This window comes from Alosa pseudoharengus, unplaced genomic scaffold, assembly GCF_046254945.1.
Source record: "Alosa pseudoharengus isolate Yale_2024_CS ecotype anadromous, Long Island Sound unplaced genomic scaffold, YU_APseudo_1.1 YU_APseudo_1.1_scf_17, whole genome shotgun sequence".
Lineage (NCBI taxonomy): Eukaryota > Metazoa > Chordata > Actinopteri > Clupeiformes > Clupeidae > Alosa > Alosa pseudoharengus.
The window spans coordinates 11,136,817-11,154,316 of NW_027468640.1; positions in this window are offsets into that span (position 1 = coordinate 11,136,817).

The window sequence follows — 17,500 nt, forward strand, 5'->3', positions numbered from 1 at the left end:
ACGCATTCTTAACTCAGGCAGTGTTACAGTAGCCTTCGGAGAAGCTTCATTCTCAACATCGCGTCATTTCCTCTTGACATACAGTAAATGGGCAGCGTCGGTGAAAACAAAACAATGTTGCTTTATATGTTCATTGAAAATGTTACACACACACACACACACACACACACTTACACACGCATACACACACATACACACACACACACACACACACACACACACACACATACACACACACACATACACACACACACACACACACACACACACACACACACACACACATACACACACACACACACACACACACACATACACACACACACACACACACACACACACACACACACAGCCCTCCCCTCGCTGTGTGCTTTTCAGCTCTGCATTTCTGTGCTCCTGGTAGAAAGGCTTCAGCCGGCCAAACTGTCTCAATAACCTGCGCAGGAGCTCAAGGTCACACACACACACACACACACACACACACTTGTCCACTTATGAGAGTCAGCGCTCTCACACACTCCACAGCAATCAACCCACTTAAGCCTCTCAAGCGCCGGCTGACCGCCAGGACCCTCCTCCAAAGCAGGGTGGTGTGTGTGTGTGTGTGTGTGTGTGTGAGTGTGTGTGTGTATGTGTGCATGATAGGACTAGTAGGGGTCAACACCCAGGAAGTGTGTGAGTGTGAGTGTCTGTCTGTGTCTGTGCTTGTGTATGTGAGGGAGAGTCCGTGTTTGTTGGTATTTGTGCATGTGTGCTAGTCCTATGTGTGGTGTGTGTGTGTGTGTGTTTGTGTGTGTGTGTTTGTGTGTGTGTGTGTTTGTGTGTGTGCGTGTGTGTGTGTCTGTGTGTGTGTGTGTCTGTGTGTGTGTCTGTGTGTGTGTGTGTGTGTCTGTGTGTGCGTGTATGCGTGCGTGTATATGTTGGCGGGGGTCATCACCTGTGAAGCAAACCCCATTGTGTCACACCTGCATCCACTTCTCAGCATTTCCGTGTCAAAATAAAAGCCCTTGTCCTCATGCCTCCCTATCAGACTCCTTGTTCCACCACTGGGTTTCTATGGCAACCCAGCACGATCAACAACAACAGAAGCAGCAGCCACAGTAGCAGCAACAGCTTTGCCAATAAAAGGTTAGTTAGTATTCCCTCATGTATAGTGGTGCGGGGGGGGGGGGGGGGGGGGGGCACGATGCAGTTATCACAAGACGGGGTAATGACATTCCTAAAATGGCTGGTGGAAATGCATTAGCGTCTAGAAATCATATCGGCCGGTGAACAAAAAGCAGTCTCTTCTCATCTCTTTGCTGGTGCTCCAGAATGGAGAGAGCTTTGAAACAGTCAGACCAGCAGAAAGAGAGACAGAGAGAGAGAGAGAATGAAAGAAAGAGAAAGGGAAAGAGAGAGAGAGAGAGAGAGAGAGAATGAAAGAAAGAAAGAGAAAGGGAAAGAGAGAGAGAGAGAGAGAGAATGAAAGAAAGAAAGGGAAAGAGAGAGAGAGAGAGAGAGAAAGAGAGAGAGAGAGAGAGAGAGAGAGAATGAAAGAAAGAAAGAGAAAGGGAAGAGAGAGAGAGAGAGAGAGAGAGAGAGAGAGAGAGAGAGAGAGAGAGAGAGAGAGAGAAATGAAGAGAGGGCAGAATCACTGCTGCACATTCTGCTGCTGTTGTCTGGGCCATTTTGTTTGGACTGTAATTTCAGTTTGGGAATAAAGGCCGAAATAAAGCAAAAACATGCACTGTATTTGTCACAATTAGAGAGAGAGAAAAGAGGGATGACAGAGAGGGATGAGAGAGAGAGAGAGAAAAGAGGGATGACAGAGAGGGATGAGAGATAGAGACACAGGGGGGGAATAAAGGAAGAGGCTTTGGAGGGAAAGTGAGGGAGGAAGGGAATGAGGGACAAAGAAACAGAGAAAGAGAGGAGGATGAAGGATGTGGTGATAGAGGAGAGGGGGGGAGAAGGAAGGAAGGGAGGGATAGAGAGAGGGAAGGAGGGAAGGAGACATATCCATGTGCATCATTCACACACTGACAAGCCCCGCCCTCGGAGCAGGGCACCACAATCTACAATCCACGCCAGCCTGCACAATGCACACACACACACACACACACACATATGCGCACGTGAGCACGCACACACACACACACACACATACACACACTCACACACACACACACACACACACACTGTTACGCAGATGCTCCTATAGCATTAATATTGTGTTGCCTGTTTGCGCTGTGGGGCGTAGGTTGTCTTGTCTCTCTGTCTCCCTCTCTAGGTCATCCCGAGTGCGGGCCGATTGCGGGGCGCGGCAGGGCCTATATAAGACGGCCGCGTTCTAGAAGGAGGTCTCTCTTTTCGTTCCTCGCTCTCGCCTCTCTCAGAGTGGAACTGCTGGCAGCGTCACACTGCGTCGTCCTCTGGCCTCGCCATTTTCCCTTTGTTTGAAACATACGTTCGTTAAGTTAGCACTCACATATACAGGCTATTTGTAAAGCACTGGTACTTTATTTATATTTATCTGAGGGGGTGGTGTTTGGTGGCGGGTTATTGCATGTTATTAGAAACAGGCCCAGGGAGTGAAGCAGACCCGAGAAGACTCACAAATCCTTATTGTCTTTTGTTTACAGTCGGGAGTCAGCTTGGTTTTCTTTTGAGTCAGTCAGTCACAGGGTTTGTTTTCTGTTTTGTTATTCTTTAGCGTTAACGCACCACCTTGTTCTGTTGTTTTTCGTTGCGCTTTATTCATCTTTGTCAAACAACGCACTGTTAACTATTATTAAGTATTATTTCTGGCTATTTGTTCAATTAAATATCCTTAAACCGTCACTTCTCTCTGGCCTTTGTTATGTTATGTTGAACCATCTCATCAATTGTATGGTCTCGTAACATAAAAATGGGGGCTCGTATTCCGGTCTTGAACCAATTTTTGGACTTATTAGTCATATTCGGATTTTTCCCGTAATGGGTTGTTTTTAGCTTCTTTCCGCCGTGTAGGTAGGGTGCGCTCCTGTGGGCGACGGTCCTGTCTGGAGTGTGCCATAGAGTAAGTCGGTTTTTTTTGTATTCCCCCCTCACTCGTCTAGTTTGTTTAACTGTCACCTTTACGACACATATTATGTTTGACCTCGAAGCGTTGAGGCTCCTTCTGTGGATGCATTATTATCTAGTACATGCGATGATCTTGTCCGTATCGCCGGCCATTATAATTTGGAAGTACGTGGTTCGCCTTCTAAGTCGGAATTTTTCGATAAACTAGTGGCTGACTTGCGTGAACTTGGAGTGCTGGATAAAGGAAGTCCTGTAAGCCCTTCTCGGCCGACTCCGGGTAAATCTGTTCCCCTTTCTGATCCTACACCTACTAAAAGTGCTTTAGAGTGGAAACGTCTAGAGCTTTGTGAAAAGGAGATAGCTTGGGAACGGGAGAAATCGCAACTAGAGGCGGATAGACTAGCAGTACGCAAGCGTGAGCACAGAGAGCATGAGTTGAGAATAAAAGACTTGGAGATGACCCAGGCTATTCGCTTAAAAGAGTTAGAGATTAAAGCTCGCGAATCTGGTGTTCATATCCCTGTCACTCATTTCGATGTCACACGAAATATTAGGCTTGTTCCTCCTTTTAATGAGAAGGAAGTGGATATGTTTTTTGCACATTTTGAACGAGTTGCTACAGTTCTTAAAAGGCCTCGCGAAGTGTGGTCAATGACGTTGCAAAGCATATTCCAAGGCAAGGCCCAGCATGCTTATTCCTCCTTATCTTTAGAAGATGCCGCGGAAGTAAAGCAAGCGGTGTTGCACATTTACTCGCTTGTGCCCGAAGCTTACAGGCAAAAATTTCGTAATTACCAGAAGCGCGACTCGTAGTCTTATGTGGAGTTTGTTCGCGAGAAGGAGATGTTGTTTGATCGGTGGCTTAATTCGCAAAATGTTACAACTTTTGAGGGTCTTCGTGAATTAATCATTGTTGAAGATTTCAGGAATTCTCTGCCCAAGAATGTAGCTACTTATATCGGTGAACACAAAGATCTTACACCATCTAGCGCGGCTGTACTTGCTGATGAATACGTACTTGCAAGAAGGGATGCAATCTCCTACCCTGTTAAGTTTCAGAGCACCGGTTACCAAAATTTTACCGGTCACCGAAATTTTAAAGAAAATTTAGTGGAATCTGTTCAATCTGATGATAATCGTGTGACTCGTTCGAAGGATCAACTAATTTGTGGGCACTGTAATAAGCGTGGACATGTTATGGCTAATTGCTTTAAATTGAAGTGTGGAAATAAGTCGCAGTCCACTCGTAAAAATGACTCTAATGTGGGTCTTTGTGTTTCCACATTCCCCCCGACGTCTCGGAAAGACGAGAATATCAGTGATGTTTTTGCACCGTTTGTTTCAACGGGTTACGTCGCTTTGCCAGGTGAGCGCGAGATGCGCATGCATGTTAAAATTCTTAGGGGCACAGCTGCTTCGCAAAGTTTCATCCTGGAGAGTGTTTTGCCATTTAATAATGAGTCTTATGCCGGTGAAAATGTCCTTGTCCAAGGTTTCGAAATGGGCTTTGTGAATGTTCCACTTCACAACGTTTCCCTCATTTCAGATTTAGTTACTGGTGACTTTAAAATGGGTGTACGTCATACTCTCCCAGTTAAAAATGTGCAAGTGTTATTGGGCAATGATGTTATGGGTGGCATTGTTTTTCCCTCGCCCGTTGTAACGAATTCTCCAATTTCTCAATGTCCAGATGATTTAAATGAGAATTTTCCGGAGGTTTTTCAAGCTAGCGTCATTACGCGTGCTATGGCGCAGCGTGAAGAAAAGACCAAGGTTGAGGATGAACTAATTCATCTTTGCGATACCTTTTTAGTGCAACCCTCACTTAATGTCGATAGTGATTTGCCGACAAATTCCACTTTACTGTCTAATGTTCCGCAGGTGTCGGTTAGTCGTGAGCACTTAATTAAGGAACAGACTAATGACCCGTCTGTCGCTTCGCTCTTCTCTGACCTTATGTCCGAAGAAGATATTGAGCATTCACCTTGTGGCTACTTTTTTTGCGAGATGGGGTCTTAATGCGCAAATGGAGACCTCTTGCGGCTTCTGCGCAGGATGAAGAATACTCTATCAGATTGTGGTCCCTACTTGTTATCGTGATCCCATATTGAGTGTTGCTCATGATCATCATTTCTCTGGTCATTTTGGTGTGACTAAGACGTCGGATCGTATCACACGTTATTTCTATTGGCCAGGTATTAACCGTGATGTTGCTAAACATTGTCGAACATGTCATGTATGTCAGATTACAGGAAAGCCTAATCAGGTTATTCCCCTTGCGCCGTTACAGCCCATTCCTGTCTCCACAGAGCCGTTTGAACACATTATTTTGGACTGCGTTGGTCCGTTGCCTCGGACCCTCACAATTATGTGTATGTTAACACGGTACCCTCATGCTGTCCCCTTGCGAAAGATTAATGCTCCAGCCATTGTTAAGGCTTTGATTAATTTTTTCTCGTTGTTTGGCCTTCCTAAGACCGTGCAGACTGACCGCGGAACTAATTTCATGTCCCGTGTATTCGCGCAGGCTATGCGTCAGCTCGCAATAAAACATGTGCAGTCCACAGCTTATCGACCTCAAACTCAGGGTGCATTGGAAAGGTTCCATCTCACTCTGAAGTCGATGCTTAAAAGTTTCTGTCTCGAGTTCGAGCGAGATTGGGATAAGGGTGTGCCGCTGGCTCTTTTCGCTATACGAGAAGTTGTACAAGAGAGTTTGGGATTCAGTCCGTCGGAGCTTGTGTTCGGCCACACGGTTCGTAGACCTCTGAAATTGCTGCACGAGTCATTTTTAACAGAAAGCAAAGAATATTGTGACCCGTCTGATTATGTCTCTAAAATGCGTTTCAGGCTCAGTCGTGCATGTGAGTTGGCCAAAGACAATCTCGGGCTTTGCCAAAAACGCATGAAGCAGTAAATTTAACCCCGGTGATCGCGTGTCGGTCCTGATTCCTGTGATGGGCGCTGCATTGCAACCTCTTTACAGTGGACCATACAATGTTGTGCGGCGAGTGAACAGTCTCAACTACGTCATTTCAACCCCAGATCGTAAAAAGAAAACCACACTGTGTCACATTAATTGCTTGAAACTTTATTGTGATCGCGGACAATCAGTTCCCGAATCTAAGTCTTCGGGCAGTTCTTCGGCGTTTGATTGCGACGCTCTCGCTTCAAAAGTGGCGTTGTCCACTGCATGTGGTGCTGAAGTTGCCTCTTCGTCTGATAATCAAGGTGCCGTGGCGGGTTCCTTATGTGAAGATAAGGGCCGCCTTCCGTCGGTTGAGGTGATTGAGGGCAGAATGAAGAATTCTGAGGTTCTGTGTAACTTGAATTCATTTTTGTCGCATTTGCCTGCCCCAGATCGTGAAGATCTCGTTGAGCTTATTTAACAGTATGAGGATCTTTTCCCTGATGTGCCTCGCCAGACAACTGCAATTGTTCATGATATCGACGTGCAACGCGCCCAATTAAGCAACATCCATATTGTGCAAACCCACTTAAGAGAAGCTTGTTTTAGAAAGAGGTGAAGTTCATGTTAGAGAACGGCATTGAGGAGTCCAGCTGTAGTCCGTGGTGTAGTCCATGTTTGTTGGTGCCTAAAGTTGATGGTTCTATGCGTTTCTGCATGGACTTCAGAAAAGTCAATGCGGTTACAAAACCGGATAGTCATCCCCTGCCACGCATCGATGATTGCGTTGATCGGTTAGGCTCGGCACCGCACCGGTGCTTGCTGCCCCCGACTTCTCGCGCCCCTTTTCCATCGCTGTCAATGCAAGTGACCTGGGCGCAGGAGCCGTTCTGCTACAGCATGATAAGGATGGGTTTGAGCACCCCGTATGTTTTTTCTCTAGAAAATTCAATATCCATCAGCGCTCCTACTCTACTATAGAGAAGGAAGGCCTTGCTCTGGTGCTGGCTCTCCAGCATTTTGAAGTCTATGTTGGTGGTGCTGTGCAGCCCATGGTGGTCTACACCCTCTTGTGTTCCTCGATCGCATGCGCAACTCCAATCAGCGCTTGATGCGATGGAGCCTTATTTTGCAGGGTTACAATATTAAGGCAAGACACGGCAGGTGAAAACATAGTTTTTTCATGCACTGGTCAATTTCGAGATTTTGAGCTAGTCTGTTACTTTAGCATGTATTCTATCACACTACTACAACAAAAAAAGTCAGATTTACACATTTAGGTGTTTATATATTTATCCTAAATTCAGCGAAAGTTAGCATTCTAACCTTGCATGCACTCCCGCGACTGTGACCCAAAACATATTGTGTGTAGTACCGTTGGAAAGCTCTGTGTTTCCTGTATCACGCTATGTCATCCATATGACTTCCTTTGTATCAGCAACCAATCGCGAAAGTTCAAAGACGAGTCTAGGCTGAGAACGGAATCTCATTGGCTGTCTTTCAAGGCTGTTTTCTCAAAACGAGTTTCCTCTCCCACTCTGAGCAAGGAAACTCCACTTCAGAAGCATTTACATACACCAAACTTTCTAGACTTATGCCTAACTATATTTCGAACATTAGTACAGAGGGGTTTGTTGATATATTATTCCTAGCCTGACTTACATGACATTTTATGCCTAAAAACATGGCAAAAATCGATTTTTTTAGGGCTATTGACATCATATTCTGATTTACAGGATAACTAAAGTAGATATTCATAAATCCCTCTGTAAATATTTCAACATCTATTATCTGAACACAATGAAAACATAATTTTGAACCTGGCTGTATCCAATGCTCAGGTTTCTTGCTTTAAAATGTATGCAAATTAGCGCATATTTAATTAGATAATGCCTAATTTGCATATGTAAACATTAAATTACAGAAGAGTTGTAATACATTTTTTTCTCATATTAATTCATTATTCACCTGTAGTGTCTCGCCTTAAAATAAAACATATACGTGGGCGTGAAAATGTGGGTGCGGACACTTTGTCCAGGCTTTAAAGTTTTTAGTGGCCTTCTATAACATGGTAAAATAAATTGTGGGTTACTAAGTTAGATATATATAACCATCAATCTGTTTACACATACAACATGTGCTAATGATTTTTATATATATATAAATCATTAGCACATGTTGTATGTGTAAACAGATTGATGGTTGTCTTTCCTGCTCAGCTGCATGTGAGCGACGTCGCTGGCTTATAAGTTGTTTTTTCTTGCAAATGTTTTTCATTATTGTCACATTTTGTAAGGTAAATTGGCACTTGGTGGTGGTAGTTTTTTTTGATACTGGGTTTATATTTACCCCCCAATTTATTTTCTTAACGGTGGGGGTGTTACGCAGATGCTCCTATAGCATTAATATTGTGTTGCCTGTTTGCGCAGTCAGTCACAGGGTTTGTTTTCTGTTTTGTTATTCTTTAGCGTTAACGCACCACCTTGTTATGCTGTTTTTCGTTGCGCTTTATTCATCTTTGTCAAACAACGCACTGTTAACAACTATTATTTCTGGCTATTTGTTCAATTAAATATCCTTAAACCGTCACTTCTCTCTGGCCTTTGTTATGTTATGTTGAACCATCTCATCAATTGTATGGTCTCGTAACACACACACACACACATAAACACACACACACACACAAACACACACACACACACACCAGTGGCCACAATACACAAATCCCCCTTGAGCCAGCCAGCCAGTCCAGCAGCCTGGCAGCCCAAAGCCCAGCTCCGGGAGCTGTAGGGTGGGAGAGAGGGGAGGGGGAGCAGCCCTTGGCATGGCGTGGAGCAGCAGAGAGCTCTCCCCACTCCCTGGGACTCTGGCACGGGAGGCTGGGGTGGCGGCCAGCTGCTGGAGCACACACTGCTGCACACAGATGCACACACACATAGCAGGCAGGCAGACACACGCACACACACACACACACACACACACACAGACATACACAGACACACACACACACAGACATACACACATTCGCAAACACATTTGCACACACACACATGCATGCATGTACATACACACAAACTCTTACACATGCAGATTCACATAGTACATATCCATTTACCTGCACTTGACTTCACACACATTCTAATATGAAGATAACATGTCCTCACACGCTCACACACACACGCATGCATGCACGACGCACGCACACACGCGGCCACACACACACACACACACATTCACACATTCACACATGCTTATGGTGAAACTAAAGGCCTTCTGTGGGAAATGATGCTCCAAGCTCCCAGAGCACAGATGTCCATTCATATACATGAAGTCCTTCAGGATCGTCATGTCCTGAACACATATTCATATTCTAACACACTCAAATGATATGTGCGGCATTTCAAATTAATCATGCACACAAATAACTAACTAATTAATATTTAACCAAACATTCTGAGAAAAATAATCATTTGTTATTTGCTAAAGACTATGACCATGTGCACATTAAAAAGAACTTGCTATAAACAAACTTCAGGTGCAAAAAAGTGGACATTTTATCCGCTGCATTTGGTTTTGCTTGCTTTCACTGAGAAGTAGTATTAATAATAATAAATATATATATATATATTATTCTTCACTAAGCTACTGACGTAGATGTCTCATTGGGATCTGGTCCAATAATCACACAAGATGGTGTGTGTGTGTGTGTGTGTGTGTGTGTGTGTCAAGAGACCATATGAGACTGAGTAAGAGCTTGATTGTTATGTGTGAGTGGCTGTCTGCACATTAGTGTGTGTTTTTGTGTATGTGTGTCTGATCGTTATGAGAGTGTGTTCATGCGTGTGTATTCATGTGTGTGTGTGTGTGTGTGTGTGTGTGAGTGTGTGTGTGTGTGTTTGTGTGAGAGTGGTGGGGTTTTCTGGTCTCAGGTGTGGATTAACAGAACTGGGGGGTTGGGAGCATGCTCAGCACATCAGGGAGGTTTGGGGCGGTAGGGTTAATTAATGTCTGCCTCTCATACCTCTCACACACACACACACACACACACACACACACACACACACACACACATACATTATTCCCACTTCCCATGTTCCTACTTCAAACGCAGTGGGAGGTGTCTGTGCTGATATTTTCTGCGTAGATGATTAGTGAAGTGTGTGGGATTGTGTGTGTGTGTGTGTGTGTGTGTTTGTGTGGTTGCAGGGACAGTGATAGGGTTGTCCACAACAGAGGGATAAACTAGCATTTGACACGATGAGACAGTTGACATACACACATGCACACACGCACACACATGCATGCCCAGAAAAAAGAGACTATGGCGTAGGACAAACACCCCTTTCTTCAAATGCAAATAAGAACAAAAACGTAAATCATTGGCCAGAGGACTGTCTGGAAACACACAGACAAACACATAGGCTACACAGACACACACACACTGCTGAAACATATGATGTAGTCAGACTCCTGACTGACCTAGTTACTTTTGAACACTAATTGGGAATCAAGAAGAGTTGACAGGAAGATTTCAACCTTTCTGCTTGTATGTAGGACCAGCCATGCACAAGGGTATGGGCTAGTGGAATTTTACAGAGAAATGGACACTCTGTCTTGAAATGTAGGTTAAGGTCATCAAAAGTGTATCAATGGAATGAAAGGGTAATGGGGTGTATGGATCTATGTTGGAATGTTCCGGAGTTTGATGACAGCTGCTCAGAAGGGAGGAAAGTGGACATTGAGAATAAAGATGACACACACACACACACACACACACACACACACACAGACACACACACACACACACACACACACACAGACACACACACACAGACACACACACACACACACACACACACACATTTTTGGATGAATGAACAGACAGACGGAAGGCAATGACTACAAGCCTTCCATAAACACACACGCACACACACACACACACACACACACACACACACACACACACACACACACATGCGAGTGCAAAGTGCGTTGATTAGAACATATGGTATGAATGATGTATGCATGATGCGTACATGATGAAACTTCTAATACCTAGTAAATACCCAGCCCCCCTTGACACATAGACACACACGCAGACAAAGACATACACACACACACACACGCATACACACAAATCATTTCTCAAGGCCGCACCATTACGTCTAACTAGACCTCTCAGTGTACTTGTGAGTAAGGGGACACTCTCTCTCCCATATGTCTCTGAACAAATGCTTCTGCCCAAATGTGACACACACACATACACACCCACACACACACACACTCCCGTGTGTCACTGACTGAATGCTTCTGCCCCAAATGTGACACACACACACACACACACTGTCACACACACGCACACACCCGTATGTCACTAACTGAATGCTTTTGCCCCAATTGTGACACACACACACACACACACACACACACACACACACACACACATACACTCCCGTATGTCACTGAATTAATGCTTCTGCCCCAAATGTGCTGGGGCTAAGACGTGAGTGATTGTTCTCCTAGGAGACAAGACACAAGACCCAAACATGAATAAACATGACAGGATGACAGATAGATGATAGACGCAAACACACACACACACACACATACAAACAAACAAACAGAGATGTCTTCAATTTAGAAGACATAGATATAATAGGGAGGGGAACAGACCAGGGAGGGGTCGTGTTACACACAGACACTCACACACACACACACACACACACACACACACATACACACACACACACACACAGTCTGTGAGCTGGTGTTTTGAAGGGGAGTGTTTGTGTGTTTGTGTGTGTGTGTGTGTGTGTGTGTGTGTGTGTGTGTGTCTGTGCGTGGTGGGGGAGTTGACCCCTGCATATGAGACACATGTCACTATCAAATATTCATGCTATGGATTTGTCTCATTAAATATTCAATAGGGAGCGTTACCACACACACACACACACACACACACACACACACACACACACACACAATCAAGTTTGAAGAGACAAGGGATCACTGTCAGTCTCAAGAGTGTGTGTGTGAGTGTGTGTGCATGTGACTGCCCCATGCCTGTGAGTATGTTGCATTTGTGTGCAGATCCATGCCAGATCCAGTCTCTAGATCCATGCACATATCCACACTTTTTCACAGGTTTGACACACACACACACACTCTCTTTCTCTCTCTTTCTGACACACACACACACACACACTCTCTCTTTCTCTCTCTTTATGACACACACACACACACACATAACGGTGTTGAGAAGTGCAATTACACACCAACTGATCCCCTGTTATATTGCTCAGTAGCAGTCAAGCACTGCCTCTTCCCCTCTGCCTTTTACACACACACACACACATGCACACACACACGTGCACACACACAGACTTTTTTTGCCCCACACAAATACAGACTTTTTTTGACCCACACAAATACATTCATGTTTTTTGGCACAAATACCATATACTCAGGCATGTTTATTCATACACATACATGCAGTCACACATGGCATATTTGCACAAACACACACACACACACAAACAGCCACGCATGCACACAGACACACACGCACGCACACACGCACGCGTGCATGCACGCACGCGCACACACACACGCACACACACACACGCATACACACACACGCACACAAAGAGAGTAGAAACAGGTGAAGAGTAGAAACAGGTGAAGAGATTGACCTAGGTAGGAATATAGAAAAAGAGAGAGGCGTGAGAGAAAGCAAGGGATAGAGAGAATATGAGAGTGAGGGAAAGAGAGAGTGAGGGATAGAGAGACAGAGAGAGAGGTGAGGGAAAGAGAGAATGAGACAGTGAGGGAAAGAGAGAGTGTGGGATAGAGAGAATGAGAGAGTGGGGGAAAGAGAGTGTGGGATAGAGAGAATGAGAGAGTGAGGGAAAGAGAGAGTGAGGGATAGAGAGACAGAGAGAGTGAGGGAACGAGCATGGGTGTCAGAGGCTTCTTGAAAGCGCGTGGGACCGTTGAGCAGGGGTCTGGGGGTCCAACCCCATAAAAATATGTAGGCCTATGAACTAGACACAATTCCCTGAATTCTGGTACATTTTAACAGGTTGTTAGATACTTCTATCTAACAAAGTAAAGTTATTGATTCAATTACTAATTCTGAACCAGCTTTAATAACCTCATGATATAGGCCTAGTTAACCTTGCATGCAGTTGCAGTATCTGTTAAATTCATTTCTGTTATGTTTTGAATGCAGGCCCGGAGTGACTAATCGGGAGCTTCGGATTCCCGTGAGTTTAAAGATATGTGTGTGTTTGCGTGCGTACAGGCGTGCTGTGAGAGGTAGCAATGAAAACCTGAGAATGAGACTTTCATTGTAGCATTTGTAATCAAGTGGAATGGATTTGACATGGGCGTCAGAGCTATTATACGAACAGTTTTAAAACAGCACTGATATTTTGCCTGGCAAAAGTGTGTGTGTGGGGGAGGGGGGGGGGGTCCAAACTCACAATTATGTAATGGCTCTGTTGCCCAGGGGAACGAGGAAATAGAGAAAGAGAAAGAGGTGAGGAATATAGAGAAAGAGAGAGAGGGGTGAGGGCTAGAGAGAGTGAGGGAACGAGGGATATAGAGAAAGAGAGAGAGAGGTGAGGGCTAGAGAGAGTGAGGGAACGAGGGATATAGAGAAAGAGAGAGGTGAGGGCTAGAGAGAGTGAGGGAACGAGGGATATAGAGAAAGAGAGAGAGAGGTGAGGGCTAGAGAGAGTGAGGGAACGAGGGATATAGAGAAGGGTGGACAGATGCGTGGAGGTGAGGGAGAGAGATAGAGTCTCTGTGTCTAAGTGACTAGAAATGGATTAACCTCCCTGACCCTAGACTGCTGTGCAAACCCTCCACCTCTCAAAGCTCCCTGCTGTATGTGTGTGTGTCTGTATGTGTGTGTGTGTCTGTGTGTATGTGTGTGTGGTTGAAGTGTCCTGTCTGTACATATGTCCATATGTCTCTATGCAACAGTTTGAATACAAATGTGTGTGTGTGTATGTGTGTGTGTGTCGTGTGTGTGTGTGAGAGTTGAAGCCATGTCAAGGTCCAGATCATGCTGAGTAGTAAGTTTTAGTGATAAAAACTCGGGTTAACTCGAAGTTAACAGATGTTAACAGTGTCCAGCCCCCCCTTGACACACACAGAAACAGAACTGTGTGGGCTTGTGTCGACATACGTGTGTGGTGTGTGTGTAAGGTTGTGTGTGTGTGTGTAAATAGATTAAATTAGATCCTTTTATTAATCCTTTAACAGGAAATTACAGTGTCACAGCAGCTTCAAGACAGGCATAACACCACACGTTGACTCAAATATATCTGTAACACTTTACTTGACGGGTGGGTTCATAACACATTCTTAGCAGCTGTCATAAACTGCACATAAAGCATTCATGACTGTTTCATGAGACATGACTCAACATTCATACCAAACCTTTCATGAATCTGGAAGACAGACCGACGACAACTTGTCAAAATAAAAGTCCAACAATCGCAAAGCAGCATTGTCGTTTTTGAGTCAATGGGCTACTTCAGTGCCAAAAAGACAGAACATGGTCAAGCAAATCATTTCATAAAAATGTATTTGTTTTATGATGTAACCTTTGCAGATGATTTTTGCTACTGGAAATGTCCAACCGTTCCAGGTTACATAAATACGGGTCTGGGCGCAGTTCCCCGAAAGCATCTTAAGCCTAAGAGCGTCGTAAAGTCCCTCTTACGAACGTCTTAAGATTTGCCGACTGTTTCCCGAAACCATCGTAGCTTAAGAGCGTCGTGAAAACACTCGTAGATCTACAAGTGCTCCAGAGTACTCGTTACCGGCTAAGAGCGTCTTAACAGTACTCCTCACTGAGGTCACCAACAGGACATACAGAGGAATTACAACTTAGAATACATAATCCAATTTATGTTCCCATTCTTTATTGTGTTTACCTGTGATGAATCAGATTTTAGCGTGCAAAATAGCCTACATTTAATGGTCATAATAATGTGATGAAAAGCGGACAAAAATGCAATCAAGTTATGAAACGAGACGTTGCCAGAATAGTTTGACATTATCTTTGCTAAGTGAATATTTTATTATGAGGTAAAAAGCAGAGAAAGCAACATGTGGTGTAGCCTAGTCTGTAGCCTACTGCATCAAAATCTAAGCCAACATTTCCTCTCTTTCTTACTCAACTTCTTTCTTATCTTCAAACGTGTTCTTAAAGGATAATTCCGGTGTGATTTTGACCTAAAGTGACACTTCATTGGTAGACTTCCGAGGGCCCTGACATTTAAAACGAGACATTGAGAACTTTGAAAAAGCACTGGTATGATAAGGGCTAGAGTAGGCGCCCTATCTCACTCTTCTTTAATAATTGCTTGTTAGCCTACTTGAATATGGAGATCATATGCTCCATGCCTACCTCTGATCAGTCAGAGAGATAACCAATGAGGCCTACATCACTTTCAGTGCTCCATGACAGTTGAAAATATATGCATATTTAAGTGTAATGCAAAGATTTTGTATTTAATTAGGTGTGCCCCACCGATTTGAGGGCCGCTTGGGCCAAATATGCCAGGGCCGATTTTTGGTCCCAGTCCGCCACCCTGAGCCAGACCCACATCAAGATGTAGGGTCTGGGGACTCACCATTTGCAGTGCTCAGTCCGAGGGGCGGGATAATCGGTTGTCTTTCAAATTCCCTCTGCACGCAATAGGATAGTGCTACAACTCATGAGTCACATGCGTTTTCCCACCAGCGGAGCTAGTTGGCTAGTTCAAACTTTTGCCAACTTAAAAAAAGCTTAACTCGTGTCACGCTGTTCGCCAACAGCAACATCCATCTTCTTTGTTTTCAAGTAGCAGGGAATTCACGCCGAACCGTTGCAACTCTGCCATCAATCATTATGTTAAGCCCGCCTACAGACTCTATACACGATGTGATTGGCCTTATTGAAGTTTAATTTTTCCAGCTCGCAAGCCAACGGAGAGTTGCTAGACTACCCTGGCAGCAAATTACATTTGCCGCTAGGGTGCGTCTAGATTTCTAGGCTAAGCCCCTACCACTGAGCCGGCCTTCTTGATGAGCTTGTCCATTCTGTTTCGATCTGCTGTGCAACAGGCCACAGTGAAAAACAGAGCACTGGCCACCACTGTATGATAGACACCGCAGAGCAAGGGTTGGCAGATGTTAAATGTCCTTAGCCTCCTTAAAAAATAGAGTCGGCTTTGCCCCTTATAATATTAAGGTATAGTACACCACCTCATATGACTCTTCCAGTCCAGCTTGCTGTCAAGCTGCACACCAAGGTCTGTGGTTGGCAACCAGCTCCACCTCGGTGCCCCTGATGGTGACGATGGTGTTGATTGGGTCCTGATCCTCCCCCTCCTGAAATCCACAACCATCTCCTTGGTTTTTGTGGTGTTGAGATGGAGGTTATTGTCAGCACTCCATTGCACAAAGTTGCTCATTGTTCTTCTGTAGTCCTCCTCATCGTCTCCTTTGATGAGGCCGACCACTGAGGTGTCATCTGAGAATTTCTGCAGGAAGCAACCATCGGTGTTGTATTGGAAATCCGCTGTGTGGATGATACACTGTGCATGTCCATCTCTATCCCCTGGGCCAGGCAGCCTTTATGCTGAACTCAGATCAATATCATTATTATAGTTATGGTTATGGTTAGACTTTGTCCAAAAGCGATTAGTCCAATATTAGTCCAATGCTGCCTTTAAAAGAGTTAAGAGTTCAGAGTTAAGAGTTCAGAATTAAAGAAGCACTATGCAACAATTTTAGCAAAAATTACCTTAATTATGCAGGTTGAGAGTCGTTCTGATGGTTCTACAACACTTTCTGGGTCGTTTGGTGGATGCTTCGTCTCCCCCTATCGCTTCTCCGCGGAAAAAACGAATATGCAACTTCCTGTTCCCAGTCCGAGGAAATCTGACTCAGCGGAAGTATCCAATCACGCATCGAAAATGTAGTCAGATTGTAGTTTCTAAAAAGACTGCAAAATGGACGCCGACTTGACTTTGTTGCTGTTGAAATTGTAAGTAGCCTACCCTTGGGTGAACTTCGTTTTTGTAATGTGGTTTGATAGTCTCTTGAACAATGTGTTTGCTCGACCGTTTTATTGTAAGCCCTGTGTGTGTTTAGCTTGGTTTCTTGATGGCTAGCTCGCTAGCTAGTGGGAGTTTAGCGTAGCAGTCACTTGCTACCGAAGCTGCAGGGGGAGCTGTGTCGTGAAAAATGCGAGCCCAAATCCGGCGAAAACCCAGAAACAGCGAAGGAATAACCAGACCTGCATAGGGCTTCTGTGAAGTGAAGAGTTAAGATTGAAGAGTGAAGAATGAAGAGTTAAGAGTGAAGAGTTAAAAGTTAATACTAAAGAGTCAAGAATGAAGAGTGAAGAGTGAAGAGTCTACAGAGAAATCGAAGAGTTTCAAATACAATGATGTGTGCTTGTCATGGTGTTTTAGATACCGCCAACAACACACACTTCTACAGTATGGTGTTTCTGTGTTCTAGTTTGGATGCAAGACTTTTGAA